Here is a 16,631-nt window from a genome sequence, read left to right as displayed (position 1 = left end):
CAAACTATCATAGTTCTGTATGTGGCTAGTTTTCCGGCAAATGCTCGGAATATCAACATATATTCATTTTATATGTGGTACTACAGTAAGTCATCAAGTAGCTGTTGGATAAAGATAATCTCGTAGCATCCCTGCGAGTATGTGACAAAAAATGGGGTGAACCCAGTCAAAGTACGGGACCATATCATAAATTACGATACCACACATGTTTTCACGTAAATGGCAAACAGCTCTTTTAACGACATAAACTCGAAGCAAGTTGTTTGTATTATAAACCACAGCTTTAGTAATAACAAGTTGGATTAAATATTGCTTTAGTACACAATTAGAAGCAACTTGTTTACTCTTTCTTTTGCGCAGTTTGTAAACAGTTTCCCCCAGTTAACTTTTACAAGTTGCAGAATAATAAGCCTCTAATGACTGTGTTTTTAATTTTTAGTTCATTTCTTTGGTACATTTTCATGGTAAAATATCATTTGAATACAAAGTATAAGGAGCGAGAGTAGAAGAAATACACTGTATGTTTTCAAAGGCTGTTGCAACAAAAACGGTTTATTATCACAGGGATTGCTACCGGCAAAAACCTGGCACACTCAAAATGATAATATGAGTATAATATCTATCTCCCGGTCTTTTACCTAGTGAAAGAAAAATGCGCGTATTCAAAATTCAATTATAGTTAAACGGAAATTGAAAATGTCGAGATGAGGGCCGCTGTCGCATCGCTGTTAGTCTCTATCTAAAGTTTTTGACTTAAAACTGTCTGCATGATAAGCTCATGTGACAGATTCCACGACAAGTATGTGGCCTTCGCTATAATTACATTAAACCACATATCCGCTACATAAATCAATAATGTAAGATACATGTAGATTATACAATACAGATTTTGTATATGTGTTTAATAAAGATTTCAAACTAAAGAAGTATTTATAACAATTGGACAAAAGATTTGTTAGCTCAATTTTATGAAATTCTTCCATAAAAAACTGTAAGATAGATTATGTATATTTAATAGGTACAGACTTCAGATAAAATTCAACAAGTATTTATAATAATTGGTCAAAGGATTTGTAAGCTTAATTTTATGAAATTCTTCCGTGGAGAATATAATTTATCCCACCAAAAACATTAAATGTAAAAAAAGCCAATCCTCTACGCAATTCCTCCACCGTAAAAAGTTTTGAGATCGCATAGAAGCCAAGTCCTGTTCAACTTTATTTGTAATAATAAATCAATATTTTGTGACTCTATCAATAGTTTCGTTCACTTTACAATAATATTGACTTGGCCATGAGCACAATAAACTACAAATATAATACAGCATATCTTGGAGAGGTGAAAGTCAAACATGAAGTTTAATATCACAGAATTAAATACTTTTAATTTATTCAATTGTTACTAAATGACCGACAGTCAGTAATCATCCAACATCAATGAACTGCACATGTACTATGGCGCATGTTTAGTCCATGGTGATCTCAAATACCAATCAGTCCATAATCAGTCCAATCGTAAAATCATGTCCATATAGAATTTATCAATCCAATGGTATTTACACATTATTACGAGGAGCGACTTTTAACTTGTGCTCATGGCCAAGACAATATTATTGTAATGTGAACAAAACTACTGATATAGTCACAAAATATTGATTTATTATTACAAATAAAGTTGAACAGGACTTGGCTTCTATGCGATCTCAAAACTTTTTACGGTGGAGGAATTGCGTAGAGGATTGGCTTTTTTTACATTTAATGTTTTTGGTGGGATCTAATTTATTTTTTGTAGGTATCTTTCTTCTCTAAGTATATAACAAATTAAATTAACTTACATGCAACTAACTAAATATATAACAAACTAAATATGTACACCTCTAAAGTAGCACGTAAACAACATTTTTTTTTAATAAAGTAAAATATTTCGAAATTGACGAATTTTTGAATCGAATATCTTTAAGAATAAAAGAGATTTATTTCAGAGGTAGATGGCGCAATCACATGAAATTATTAGTTTTTTTTAAGTACTACTTATACTAAGCTATGTAACGAAACCATAGCGCGATTTAGACCAGGACAACGCCATCTATCGAGCATCGAGCATGGAGTATTTATCGCACTGCATTAATATGAAAGATTTTATCATTATTCATTTCATTTTAACCTAGCTTTTTTATTCATATGTATGTATATTTAATACATAATAACAATATACCACACTACGTAACAATAAAACAAATAGTAACATTTTGTACATAAATAAATAACAAAGTTATCAATGCAGTCAAAATTCATACACAATGTTCTTGAAAAACCGCAAATATAAATTTGTTTCCTATTTTTTTATTAAGTTTTAAGGTTTTTATAATTTTCCCTTTATATGTAGCTAATAACCTATCTTGGTGCCAAATTTGAAGGTTCTAAGTTTGCTAGAAGTACCTTAGACTTTTGATGATCGGTCAGTGAGTCAGTGACAAAATGGTGTAAATTTGATCGCTCATAACTCGTAAACTATTTATTCAAATATCTTGTAATTTTGACACTGAGCTTGTTCTAATACTTACTCTTGGTCATCGAAAACCTAAACTCCTAGCTTTGTTCACATGGAAGATACAGGGGGCTGAAATAGCCGCGAAACGCTCCGAGAAAAGATGGTACGGCCGTGCCCGCTTTGCTCGAGTCTTGGCTGGGGCACTGCCGTGCCCTCAGATTCAGATTTTCGCGTCAGGTTTACAAGAAATGGAATGCAAAACGTTGTGAATATTTTTTTAGTATTTCAAACCTCACACGATAAATTCACAAACTGTATAGTAAATTGTTTTCACTACAATGTTTAAAGCTGACAACACACTACGCCTTTTTGAGATTTTGTTACAACTTCACTATAAAATCTACAAACAATTTAAACAATAGCTATTGTGCTTTATATGAATCTGCAGAACAAAGCACAAATAGCACCCGAAGTGCACCTAAACTGGCAGAATCAAAACGTCCATAGCCCTTAATACTGAATAAAACTCGTAACAAAATATTTTTCAATGAAATAAGACCAAGCCTTTGCCAAGAGTAAAATACAAAGCGCTACTTTCCGGAGTGTAGCCGAAAATAAAGCGGCGGAGCATTGAAAGACCTACGATAAAGGCTTACACGTGATGACACACGTCTGAAGAGGTTCCTTGTAATACAAAACGCTTTGAATAATGTACAAGTTGCATGCCAAAAACTTAAAATTGTACGAATATGTTTTGTGCTTGGCGTGGAGATTTCTTGCAGAGAATAGTCCCCCAGAGCGCCATTACCCCGCCCAAGGAAGACGCATACGCTTTTAAACTAAACCACGCTTAAATTGCTCGCAAAACAAATTATACTTTTTGAAGAATACACTTGAGGATAGAGCTTCACCACGGATCATGCAGCAGAAAGCAATTTAAGAGACAAAATATAAAGTTATGGAAGCACCTTTAGAGTGAAGAATATTCACTAACCTACAAAATACTTCGAAAATGTATAGTAAAAACACATTATTTAGGGTTGCCTAAAACTATCAAGAAATATATTTATCTACGTTTTTTGTAGCTAAAGCGACATTGCTAGTTTAACATTAACATAAATCAGGAAGGGCGTTATCCCTCCCCGGCCATGTTTTTATTTGACCGCCACCTGAGGACTAAAACAATGATTTCTTTTCTCTTTATTTTATCGGCCTGTTGAGGTTCCCAAAATCTTGTTTTCCTAACTGAATTATATACCACTAGATTTTATGGTATACAGTTATATAGGTACTATTTTGCTAGAAAAATATATAATACAATTTGTTCTTTACGTTTGTTCAATTTATTTAACCAAATGATTTACTCACACAAATGATTAAGTTTTTACGGTAATCAAATAGGCTCCTTTAGGAAACAAACTGTAAATTGACCTGTATTTTCCAAACCATTATATAATATAAGTAATTTTACTAATATAATTCAATATTTGTAGGTAAAATAAAGTAGGTATTCCAGAAAAAGTACGAAGCATATGGATAAGACAATCCCTTATCTAGTACCTATTCTACGAACTGAAAACCAATTTAACATTTAAAATTATAGTATTTATAACATGATAACGTACCTTCTCCAAGTACTTAAAATAAGTCGAAAAGCAATCAAAATGCGATAAACCTACTTATCTGTTCCGTACTTCTAACAGGGTTATTATTTGCAAAGGATTCAGAGGCTCGTTAAATATTCGTCTTTCACAAATTCTTCCTCCGACGAGCTAAGACGTACCTACACTCATACTTTTTGACTCATTTACAACCACAACCTACTTTTTATGTATTTTTTATCCTTTGAAACTTAAGCATTTTCTTATTAAATCGGTATTTGTTTATGGCATTATGCTTCTACTTTATACAACTATTTGTATGAGTCTTCATTACAAGGACAGTGATAATATATTAGGTATGGTTAGAAATACTGACATAGCAATTAAACTTTTATACCTAAAGTAACGAAGGTTAACATAGGTACTTGTATTAACTATAACCTGTCAAACACAAGACCAACCGATTCCGAATACAATTTACCTTCAAATTTAGTGGGTCGAATGTTTGATGTTCAATATATCTTACTAAATTTTATGTCTGCCAGTGTAGTGGACAAGTTTAATTGGTTCCCGGCAGCGTACGATCAATCATAGCAGTGGCGGGTCGTGTCGTCGCACCAAGAGCGCCCGCCATGATATGTAGACGTCATAGGCTCTATTCCTCAACATTTTCACCAATAAATAAACCCAGCGCTTTGACTCCCACCAAATAAAAACAAGACTTCATAACCACAGCAATATTCATCGAAGACTCTACAAACACTCCCTTTGAACCTACCAAACTAATTGAATAAATAGCAATGTTTATGACAACAGAAAATATTCGTAAAGAGGACTTCAAAGTATAATGTTGTAAAAGAAAATATGTAAACGGATAGAACGTTTAATACGCAAACATAATAAAGGCTTTTTGAAACAGTCACAGCTTTGTAAATGAAGCAAAGGGAACATTCGCGTAATGATGTCTTTAAACAAAAATAACCTAATCGGAAATGATATTTTAAAACGCTGTTTATACACGACCTTCAGTGGCATAAAGCAAATATATTTTTCTAATAGATTTAAAAAATAATTAAATACGAGTAGATCATCAGAATCCGGCTAGTAAACATTAAAATGAGAGAATTAATTAAAACAAAAGCATGATTCATCGCTGTCTTAGTTAACTTTGCTTATAAATAATTGAGATCTAAAATAGTTCTTCGGAGTAATCAATTACGAAACAAAATTGTCTAGTAAACAATACCTTTATTGTTTTTGACAGATTAATACCAGCTTAAATTATGCAAAAATACTTTTCTAATGTTGTTGGAAAAACAAGTTAAGCTTTTCTCATGTTTTAACTTGTTTTCGAATTAAGTTAGACCAAGTGCCTGAAATGTTGAATATTGAAGTTAGGGTACAAGTACGTATGTGTCAACTTGGCGTTGTAGTTTGTATTGAGCAAGAAAAACATCACTAGCTTCTAGTAGAAGCGTGTAACTGTTCTATTTTTTCTGAACCATATTTTATGATATTAAAATTCGAAGGTTCTATAAGCCGCTTGGGACTATTTCTACTTTAACACAGCAAACGTTTTAGCCGTACCTGTAGATTTTTGGGGAAAAACTTATATATGTTTGTACCTACAGATAAATTGTGACATGGTAATGTGAAAAATTACCTCTTTCGCATTTGTTTGTAGATTAAAGATAATTCGTATTTTTTCACTTATTATTTGATTCAATTTGCATAAAACAAAAATTGATTATTCAAGGCCAATGAAAAATGATGGAACTCACGCAAATAAAATTCTAAGACTAATTATTTGCGTATTCAAACTTTCTACATTAGTGCCTTAGATCTTAGATTTCTTGTATAAGTTACTTAATTATTTAAAACAGCGAAAACACTAAAGCGTATTACTTATTAGAAGAAAATTTTATATAATCTTTTAATATATTGCAAAGATCACAAGAGAGATATACGAAGCTATAACAGTCGCACAAATATAATTTGTAAACTTGACAAACTTTGGTTGTGGTGCCCACTTTGTAATTTACGAGTTTAGTATAACGACATTGTCTCAAATTGCTTCGTAATTTGTAATCGTCTTGCCGGACGGGGGCAATGACCTATAAGTGCTAAGATTTAGATTTTGTTCTAGATTCTAAATAAGATAAAAAAATCCTGTTTTGTAGCTCGTATTAATAGATTATACCTTTATTTTTTCTATTTAACTGTAGATTGCAGAATGCATTAACTATAAACATGATATCTGTTGCATTTAGACATTTGCCATATATTAATATGGATGCTGTGCTGCAACAGGAGCATTCCTTGAAAACACGTTCTAGATTGGTAGCGAACTGGAATATAATTCTGCATTCCGCTCTCTGAATTTTGATTTCATCTCACTACTTCAATCAACCTTCTCCAATACACAGTTCACGATGAATAAACAATTCATTTATTTATAATTATCAGGTACAAAACAGTAGCAATTATCTTTAATACATATGGCTGAAACAATTTCCACGTTAAATAATATGACGTTCAAATAAATGTAACAAAGGTAAAATTGGGCAAAATTGTTTTCGTTAACCGGTGTCGGGAGCCGCGGAATGTTTCCATTATCCCAAGATAAACGAGATGGTACATGTTGACACATATAATCTTATACAAGACGAGTATAAGATTACATGTGTCAGCTAATAATTCCCGGCCTGCCCGAACACAAGTTGGCTAACCGTTACTCCAAAAATAAATAAAACAAGTCCACTTTGACAAAATGTTAAAATAATGTATAACGCTTGATCAATACAAAACAATTATATACTTAAAGCGAACTGTAAGTGTTTATAATACATGCTTGTTTGCAATTATAAGAAAACTAGCTGTTGCCCGCAACTTCGTCTGCGTGGGCAATATAGAATAGTCAAAATACTACTTATCCCGTACGTGCATTCTTTCACGTGACAGTATAATTAGGATTACCACTTAGCAGTCGCATAGATTCAATGATCAAGGTTGTGTTGTGGATGTGACCATTTATCTAAACAAAAGAAGTAAAGTTTGTGACGTGGAAATCTCTGGATCTAGTCAGCCAATTTGGAAAATTATTACGTATGGTGCGTAAGCAATTCTCACAGGAAACAGCTATAATCTATGTCTATATGCTTTGAGTCTGACAAAGCTGTCATTTGTACATTTTCTGCAGCTGCTGCGACTAATCAGAAGCCAGAAAGTCTGTTAGTCTTACCATGGATATCGTCTTGTGTAGTTGACTGGATTGAAGATAGGTAGATAGGTAGTCGCTCCAAGCAAAATATTGGTACTCAAACAGATTCGGTGACTGGAAGCCCAACACCAACATAGTTGGGGAATAGCTGGATGGATGATAAAATGAGTCATCATCATCAGCAGGCGCATAGGGTAGGATAGTTTCACTACTGGGGAGAAACACTTGTATGACTTGTATGAATTGGGGATTTTCTGTGCACTTACTCACTATGGTAAGGCTGACCCCACATTAGGCGTGCGCGATCCTCGGGCGTGTGAGTAGCGCGGGCGTCGCGAGCGCGCTGCGTGAAAGTCGCGTTTTGCTGCCCTGCGGCATGTGTGAAGAGTGCAAGCGACGCGCTCGCGGCGAGCACGCGGCGCTCGAGTTGCGTTCTTACCCCTTCGCCCGCTATCCCCGCCGCCCGCTAAACGCCTTAGCAGTTTAACGTCAAGTCGAGCGCGCTGCAAATGCCGCAGGGCAGCAAAACGCGACGCTCACGCAGCGTGCTCGTCGCGACGCACGCGCTACTCACACGCCCGAGGATCGCGCACGCCTAATGTGGGGTTAGGTCTAAACCGGGAGGGACTCCACCGAAATGTTTGCATTAGTTCACGAATAGGCAAAATGTACGTATCTGTGAGAGTCCACTTCATGTGTTCGTACTTGAAACCTGCAGTTTTGCCAAGATTTTCAAAATGTACGCTCGCAATTTGTCATTTCTTGGTGGAGCCAGCAAATCAAAAGAAACAGAAGTGTTGTATACTGTGCGTCACTACCGCACACCGGGAAAATTTCGCTCTTGCGGAGGACGTTTATATACTATATTTTGTGTCACACGTAAACAGGACGACAGTAAGTATCCACCGAAACACTTTCAAAGATCTGATGAACGAACAAATCAGACCTGAGTTGGTCACCTGGGGCCAATCAGAGCTCTATGAAGCGATCATACGCTTTGGCTCCTACTGTTATTGTGGTTTCTTAAAATGTTTTCACCTCATTCAACGATGAATGTAATTCTGATGGTACTATTAAGAACACTTGCTTAGCGCAAAAGCTGACGTTGGCAGGCCGACTCTTTTGACTTCTCTAATAGGATACCATTGGTTTTTGTGCAATGCATGCTGGATTAGGATAGGATATAGGTGGATAGGATTTGCAGCAGAGAACAATTCTGTCTTTGTAATTGAATGACATCAAACGTAGTTTTATATAAAAGGTGTTTTTTTAGACTTGGCTAGGGTCTTACTGAGACTGTTCGTAATCGTGAACAGTGTATTTGCGATCAGAAGTTGAAAGTAAGCATGTCTCTGGTATGCGACGCGTAATTTGTACGTTTCCAGACGCATAAAGCATTTTACGTGTGTATGGTATTAAATCGAGAAAGCTCCCATTTCTTATCTGCATTTTGTATCTGGGCTTGTTTTTAAAGCTACAGAAGCCTACATTACCTACCTCACGCTTAGCAGCGCTTGCGAGAGATAGATCTTCCGCTCTTCTAGGATTAAGTTTACATATTTTGCATCAGAAAAAATAATTAAGGTCTACTTAATACTACTCACTCAAAGTAATTTGTTTTAAGGCCACCACATTAGTGGAAGATAAGCTACACTATGCTTATGAAAACATCCTGATATGAACTCCATCTGTAACTTTAAATGATAATTAATTGTTCCACTAAAGTCATCATTTTTGACATAATGTTCAAAAAATAATTTAGATGGCACCGTTTTAAATTTGGCTGAGAACTATTAATTTTACTTTCATCAAGGTAATAATTATAGTTGGATTTTGATGTGGTACGGCAAACTGACAAACACTATTGAAATGTCTATCGAAAAATTACACTACGTGTTAAAATATGGTGAATTACGGAAAATACACAACTCCATCTGTTGAAATAATAATCCTCTATAAAGAATGTATGGTAATTATAATAATTGTCATTTACCACCTCGCTCTTTTGACAAATTTGATGTATTTTTACCACAGATGGAGCTACTTTAACCTTGGCTAAACAAAATTTTCATATTTTTTTTTCTTCCGAAGTTAATTACTTATAAAGGTGTGATTTTCTGTGTAAAGATTAATAATAGGCCGAACAACTAATATAAGTACAACATTCAAATGTACAGTTTTGACAAACAGATTGCGTGTCATAATATTTTACATCTTGAATTCACAAAATTAATCATATCTTTTGATAGAGTGAATCGATTTCGATGAAACCAAAACTAAGTAATACCCCAAGTTACGTAGAATTTTTGTATATAAGCATTGTCTGCATTGAATTCGTAGATTTTACGTGAATCGCGAACAAACAAACAGATAAACAGACAAACAGACAAAAATGACAAAAATGATGGATATGGGTTCTGTTAGTTATCCTTTAACATGCCGGCTATTTTTTTTGTCAATTTCTTCAATGTACAAAAATTACTTTTCTACAGATTTATTATATGTATAGATATAGATAATTTAAATATATGTCAGCAATTTTGATGAACAACAAAATTGTTTATAGATACAAGTTACTCACAAGTTTACTCCCTGAAATAGTCGTAATTAACGGCAGATATGAGTATACCAAATTATTGATGTAGTCTCAGTATAATTAAAGCAAAATACAATTTAAAAAAGCGTCGCCACTTCATTAAATAACTCTGTTTAAAAATGTAACAAAGGTAAAGGCTCCATTGGCACTTAAAAAAAGTTGTGGCTGTGTAAAAATATTTTTCATAAAACGTCGCGAAACTTGACACTTTACGCCTCCCTGTGTATACGGTGGTCGTAATTCTTGTTTGTGTGTGTGCGCGAGTGGAACTCACGTATGAGGCACAGCGTACGGCGAAGGTGCGGCGCGGCGGCGCCGCCGCCGCGCGGTTGAGGCGCGGGTTTACGACGTATTGTCGCGAACACAACACAAATCTTCCCCAGGGCGTAGTGTTTCCCACCTCGGGCTCGCGCCTCGCGAACCGTCCGCCTCCCCATTATCATTCAGCCTCGAAAAGCTTTTAAAACATTCTTAATTTTATTGGACTTCAGAAATTCAGAATCTGTAATTACAAAAAATACAGATTCTACGTAACAAAACGCAAACATTTTCAAGGAAATAAATGTCCATGACTTTTCTTGTATCGTTATTTGTCCTGCCATTTCTATATGTAGGCACACTCAAAAAAGAGATAGCAAACTGTTGCTAGTTAGGTACTAGTTTGTACCGTGGTCACTAACTTTGTTGTCAAAGTCCACAAAGTAGGATTTCCTGTTACTAACTGTTGTTTTAAGTCCTTAAGTGGGTTAGTTGTAGCCAGTCTATTTCATCACAAATACTCCAAAATTAAATTGGAAATGGAACGTGACAGCGGAAGGCGCGAGCAACAGTACCTACTGGCAAGTTGTAAGCGCGGCCCCCTTCTACGGAACATTAGCCGGACCAGGCGTCATGATCCTAAAAGAGTTTAGACAGGGCCATAGTTATGACACGAATAACTGATGGACGTCGTCCTCTCTCCTCATCACTTGATTAACATTCAGAGTAGCTCGCGACTCGCAGCTCAGCATTCTTGTAACAATACCCGAGCACAAAATAAAAGCTTTGCACGTTCACTCGCTGAAAGGCGGACTTGCCCAACTTACGTCATTCCAGTTTCCCGTAGTTGTAGAACTTTATCGAAAACAAAACACTGGTCTATAGCTATTGTCAATTGTAAAGGCTCTCCTCACACATAGTTTTGAAACATTTTAACAGTGGGACGACTTATTTATCAGATTTTAAAACCGAGCTGGAGTGAAATCCAAATCAGATTTATAGCAGGGAAGCCACGTCCTTGTACTCGTAACGTTGGAGACGCATCAAGTTGTTTCAAGACACCAAGTTATCTTGCATTCCGAATAGAAATACGAGCGGGAAAACGGAATGTCGGTTGGCTAAACGTAGGTAACAAAAAAGGCTTTCTTTTTCGCAAAACCCTCAAGCGAAAATACAAAAACATGTTTAAAATAAACTTGCTTTAAGCCACAAGAATGGCGAGATTCTCTCACGCTCGTTAATTTTAGTTAGGTATTTAATTTGTACTGTACATTTTGCCCCAAGCATTTAACCTATGACGTAGAATCATAAAATTCGTTATTGCCTATTCCCTTCCCTTTATTGTTCGCGCGTTTAGAGTTGCCATTGTCACCCGAAAGCTTATTAGCCGCCATTACTTTCCTCTGTCGGCGCATTTATATTTTAATTAAAGGACGTTCTCAAAAAAGTGGCCAATTAAATGTTTATTTACATTATTTTGTTTATAAAATATTGGGATAGCACAATTATACCTTAACCAGTCTACACTGTACAGTGCAGTTACAAAAGCTTTTAGTTAGGTACACCTGTTTTGTGACCTCGCAAAGTTACGATATTCCCGGATGTACCTACTATTTATAAATGAATACTAATTGGATTCTAAAACCCTGTTTAGTAGTTTTGCTTCCTCATTCTTTCACTTTACACTATCCAATGTTTACTATAACTATTTGTTAAATAAATGTCTTGTGTCCCACGGACAAAATAAAATCATCATGTTTACAACACGAGCAAACAAACAACGTTTAAATCTCACCATCACGAGATTCTTTGTATCTATTTATTACGGAATCCAAATACAACAGTCGTTTAGAAGGCACCTATCTGAAATAAAAATGCAAATTAGAGTAAGACGAATTGGGTTAGCTAAGAATTTTGTATTTCTTTTTCCTTGTAAATTAAAATAATGTGAGGTATACAGAGATAGGAACACGTCGGAAGCACAATGGCTGTTCTTGTTGTAATATTTAGTGCTAGACCGGCTACAATTCCCCGAAGTCTAGCTTAATCTGGTGTGTTCTTGATATCTCGCACACATGTTCTTTGTTGCACGCCGAGAAATGTATTATTATGTTATGTTTCTCTTAACTGATTTTATTCATTGTACAAAAAATCTTTGAAGACACATTATCCTGTACATAGGTATATAAAATATAACCCTGGTATTTCCATATTTTATTTATTGGCATGTGGATAACAACATATCTTACTCCATTTATTAAAGAGAAGAGCTAGATGAAGATAGTATAGATACGCAAGTAGTTGTTGGCATAGGTGTACTTAATTAAAATAAAGGAAACCCACCCAAACAGACTTAAATATTAACCTGTACCTAGGTATTCGCGGTGAGCTCATTCTGCGCTCGTTTCAACTACACTTTTAAACGCAGTGAAGGTAGGAAAACCTGGTCCCTTGGGTCAGTACAATGCCAACATTGGAAACTTCAGGGTGTGAGCAACGTAGAAAGTAGAATGCTTCTGCATTTCCCAGTACCCACCACCCTCATCTAGTTAGTACAGAGTAGACGCTTAGTAGCAAACATAAAACACTATTAAACCCGGCGCGGGTCGCTAGCAGCCGACAAAATAGACGTAATAAGATGACGTCACTAAGATGTACACACCTTTTAGTGCACTTGCATTTCTAAAATTCAAAGTGCAAGTTAACAGTGATACATAAAACGATATTAAAATGTTGATTGGTTTAATTAAGAAAAAGCTTTAATTCACGCCAATTTTGAAGCTGTTATTCTATTAAAGTTTTTTTACGGATTATAGTAACAGACCTATTCAGTAACATAACAATTTTCTACGGCATAAAATGCACCAATTTCTCCGTTGAAACAGATACACGAAAATCACAATGAATATTGTAAAAGAAAACAATAGGCTGCGTATAAGCAACCAATTCTCACCTATGTAGTTTCAGAAAATCGGCCAAGAGCGTATATTAACCCACACCTTAATTAAAGTTCCGTACCCAGTCATTTATTATCAGTCAGTGCGTGTCGGAACATGCACCGTGTTGTGTAGGGTATCGTGGCCTGTTCTAAGTGGCAGTATGTATTTCACTTTACCTTAAATGTTGTCCAACTAATATATAAACAACCGTGTGAAAATATACTTAATAAAGCTTTTTTTTTTCAGGTCTCTAAAGGCACCACCTACCATCAAGTAGTACTTTCCAAACGTATACCGGATTACCTACTTCGTTCAAACACTAAGAAAATAAGTACCTTGTTACCCAATATGTGTCTTTGAAGTTTATTGAGAGTTCTAAACGTGACTTCTACATCAATAGCAAAAGTAAGATAGGAGCTCAAGCTTTTGTTAACATCGTGTACACTAAAATAGCTAATACATTAGAAGTCCGGGACTCCGACCAATCTCAAGGTAAGAAGCACAAATACGTATTTAGGACAGTAAATACGTTTTGTTTCCACACAATAGGAACGGAAACAAAAGGTGTGCTGCCACACGTGCATACTGAGTAGGGAACTTCGAGCATTCTTTCAAAAGCAGAAATTCTTAGAATACGTTGGCATTTCAAGTCGTCAAAGTTAAGCAAAAATAAAACTCATTTAAGGAACACTAGAACTGTAGACTAGGTTGAAACGCGCGTCTTTACCTCTGAACATATAAGTTTATTGCACACATATAGTTACGCTTTCAGAATTAGAGGAAAGCGTTAGAGCGCTTGTTTTAATTAGCAGCCGCTCTCCAGTCTTTCAAGTGTGTGCATAGCACAACTTTGTCCGTAAGTGTATGGAACGTTTCAATTACTGAAATATTATGGTTGACCATTATTATTGTGTATTCAGTGCTTAAAATTGAGTGTGCAAACACCGTCAGTTGTTGATTTTATTGTTGCGGCTCACTCTGCGTAGACCAGTAAGTAGTTCGTGCATTGGCAACCGAATATATTCATTCCGGTAACGTTCCTATCCTCTTTAGTTCTTGATTTGGCTCCAAGTGACTAACATTTAAATACAAAACCGCGCAAGCGAAATACTAAACAGACAATAGTTGCGGTTCTGTACGAAGCTATTACTAATGTAAATAAGCTTTTTCGTTTGTAATCATATGCGTAAAGTTGTGAACCTATGTAGGAACGACGAGTCTCTGAATCCTCTGAGGTGGAATAAAACCCTTATCAGATGAAACTTGTAAAATACGTGTGTATAAATTATTGCAGATTTATAAAAAAATATTGCTACTTTAATTTCTGCATTTATTTTCGTCAGATATCTGATATTAAAATTACAATGCTCTTTCCTGGGGAAAACATTTTGTGTTCAGCGCCACACTCGGCCTGTGTTCAGCGGCAAAATAAACAAAATAGAGCATTTAATTAAAGCAGCTGCAATCAAATTATTATATGAATGTAGTTACGTGTACAGTAGATGTGTCGAAATAATGTCACACAACCACATTCAAGCGCGTTGCGCATCAATTTCAATGAATCAGGTAAATATCTGACGTGTTTGGCAATGTTTTGTAAATCGATATATGTTATCTAAAATGTATGCAACGATTATTTTAAACAACAAAAGTTTTGAACCGTTGACTAAATTCTTTATGATGCAGACTCATGTCACAAGAGTGTTCAAACTTGAATTAGAGCGCATACCTATTCTTTCAAACATAATTAAGAAAATAGGTCATAGTACCCACACATCGTCGCTAGTGCTCCGGAGACGTAAGCAAATTAATTCATCTAGACTCAGCCTCACTCCACGAGATCAAAGGCGTAACATTTAGGCACGTCATACTAATGTAGCAAATACAGTACCTCACATAAAACGGTTTAAAAATATGTTACTGCATTTCCTTTCAGCATAAAAAAAAACAAACAAACGAGTGCGACAATTTAACCTTTGTCTACGGAATATATGAAGCTCATAGTAAAATGGCTATAAAAAATTCGCATAGATCATCCACGAGTGACCGCTCACTCCCCCCTCTCCTCGCCGCGTCCGGCGACAAGGGAAGGGCTTACAAATCTCATTACCAACGTAACCGCATACCGAATGCAAAGCGAGTAGCTATCGACAAAATGCTGTATCAATTTGATTAATTAGTGTAGTAATTGAAAAGGCGTGATGTGATGATATAATGTTTGTGATCATTTTAGGCACTTAGTAGGTAGGTACATCACAATTAGGAAAGCTTAAATTAGAGGGGGTTTTGCGCTTTTCCTACAGTGAAAATATTCTAAACTAATTAGTAAACTAATTACTAGGTTTATCCCTTCCTAAATCTTTGAGGAATTAGAGTGATCAGTGGTATTACGTACGAGAAGGTTGTGGCATGTGTATTTTAATTTACCTAACTTTGCTTTAGTTTCATTGCACAACAAATATGAATGCAATACAATACACTTGAATTCAATTAGGTTCAATTCAAATTTAAAAAAGCGCTGCAAGTTCAGTCTCATATGGTACAGCTAAGGCAATAACTGAAATATAAAATGTACTGCTTTCTGTAGGGATATTCGAAAGACGCTATAGTATCGAGGGTAGGTATGCTTCGGCGGATTTTGTGGATTATCTTCACAAAGCTGTGCACGAAATATTAAACATTCAACAGTTTAGGCGACGTCTCTTAACGATATTAATAGATAATGGAAACTGGCCCACTCCAACTTGCTACGTATCTACCTACATAAAAATACAGTATTTATCTATCCTCGCTCAGCAATAAAAGAAGCCATGCCGTTTCTATTCAGAGCTACATCTAGGTTAAATTATACCGGCGCTATAAAGGTTAGCCTGTGGATTTTCGCAATTATGGAAGAGCGAATTTTTTAGTGTCCTGCGTAATGAGAGAGGTGCAAAAACTCTAACGTCGCTTTTGTGTTACACATCTATTAAAATGGGAGTACTAATAGTGAATGCTCCTCCGGGGGCTCACTACACGATTAATGTGTGTCGCCCACATGTAAATCTCTGCAAGCACACCAAATAAATGTTTTGTAAAATGTTTGCCCCCGACGGAGTACAACACCTGATAAATGATAGCTACGGGCGTTTTATGAATATGTGAAACGATAAAATGTTGCCAACGTCACTCGCCGAGACATGCTTTGCTGAAAATACATATCAACTACACCACCTGCAAATCTAATCCTGTATTCTCTATATTTGGACGTTAATAAATTTTAACCAGGACCGCTTACACTCTATTTCTGAATTTTAAAACGAAACAGCCGCGTTCGCACGTGAGTTACACTCCATGCAAACCCATTCACTAAGCTCTGCTTTTGTTATTTAGTATCGCACTCACTTGACGTCTACCTTACTGTTGTAATAATGAAAGAAAGCCTGTAGTTTGCCAGTTCACTTCCCACGCATGTTCTAAAGGTCAATTAAAGTAAATAGGTCGCCATGGCATTCATAGGTAATGGGCCAAACTTATCACTATTTACG

Source organism: Helicoverpa zea, chromosome 8 (assembly GCF_022581195.2).
Source record: "Helicoverpa zea isolate HzStark_Cry1AcR chromosome 8, ilHelZeax1.1, whole genome shotgun sequence".
NCBI lineage: Eukaryota > Metazoa > Arthropoda > Insecta > Lepidoptera > Noctuidae > Helicoverpa > Helicoverpa zea.
The sequence above is the reverse complement of the archived record's forward strand: the minus strand, read 5'-3'. Positions refer to the sequence as shown.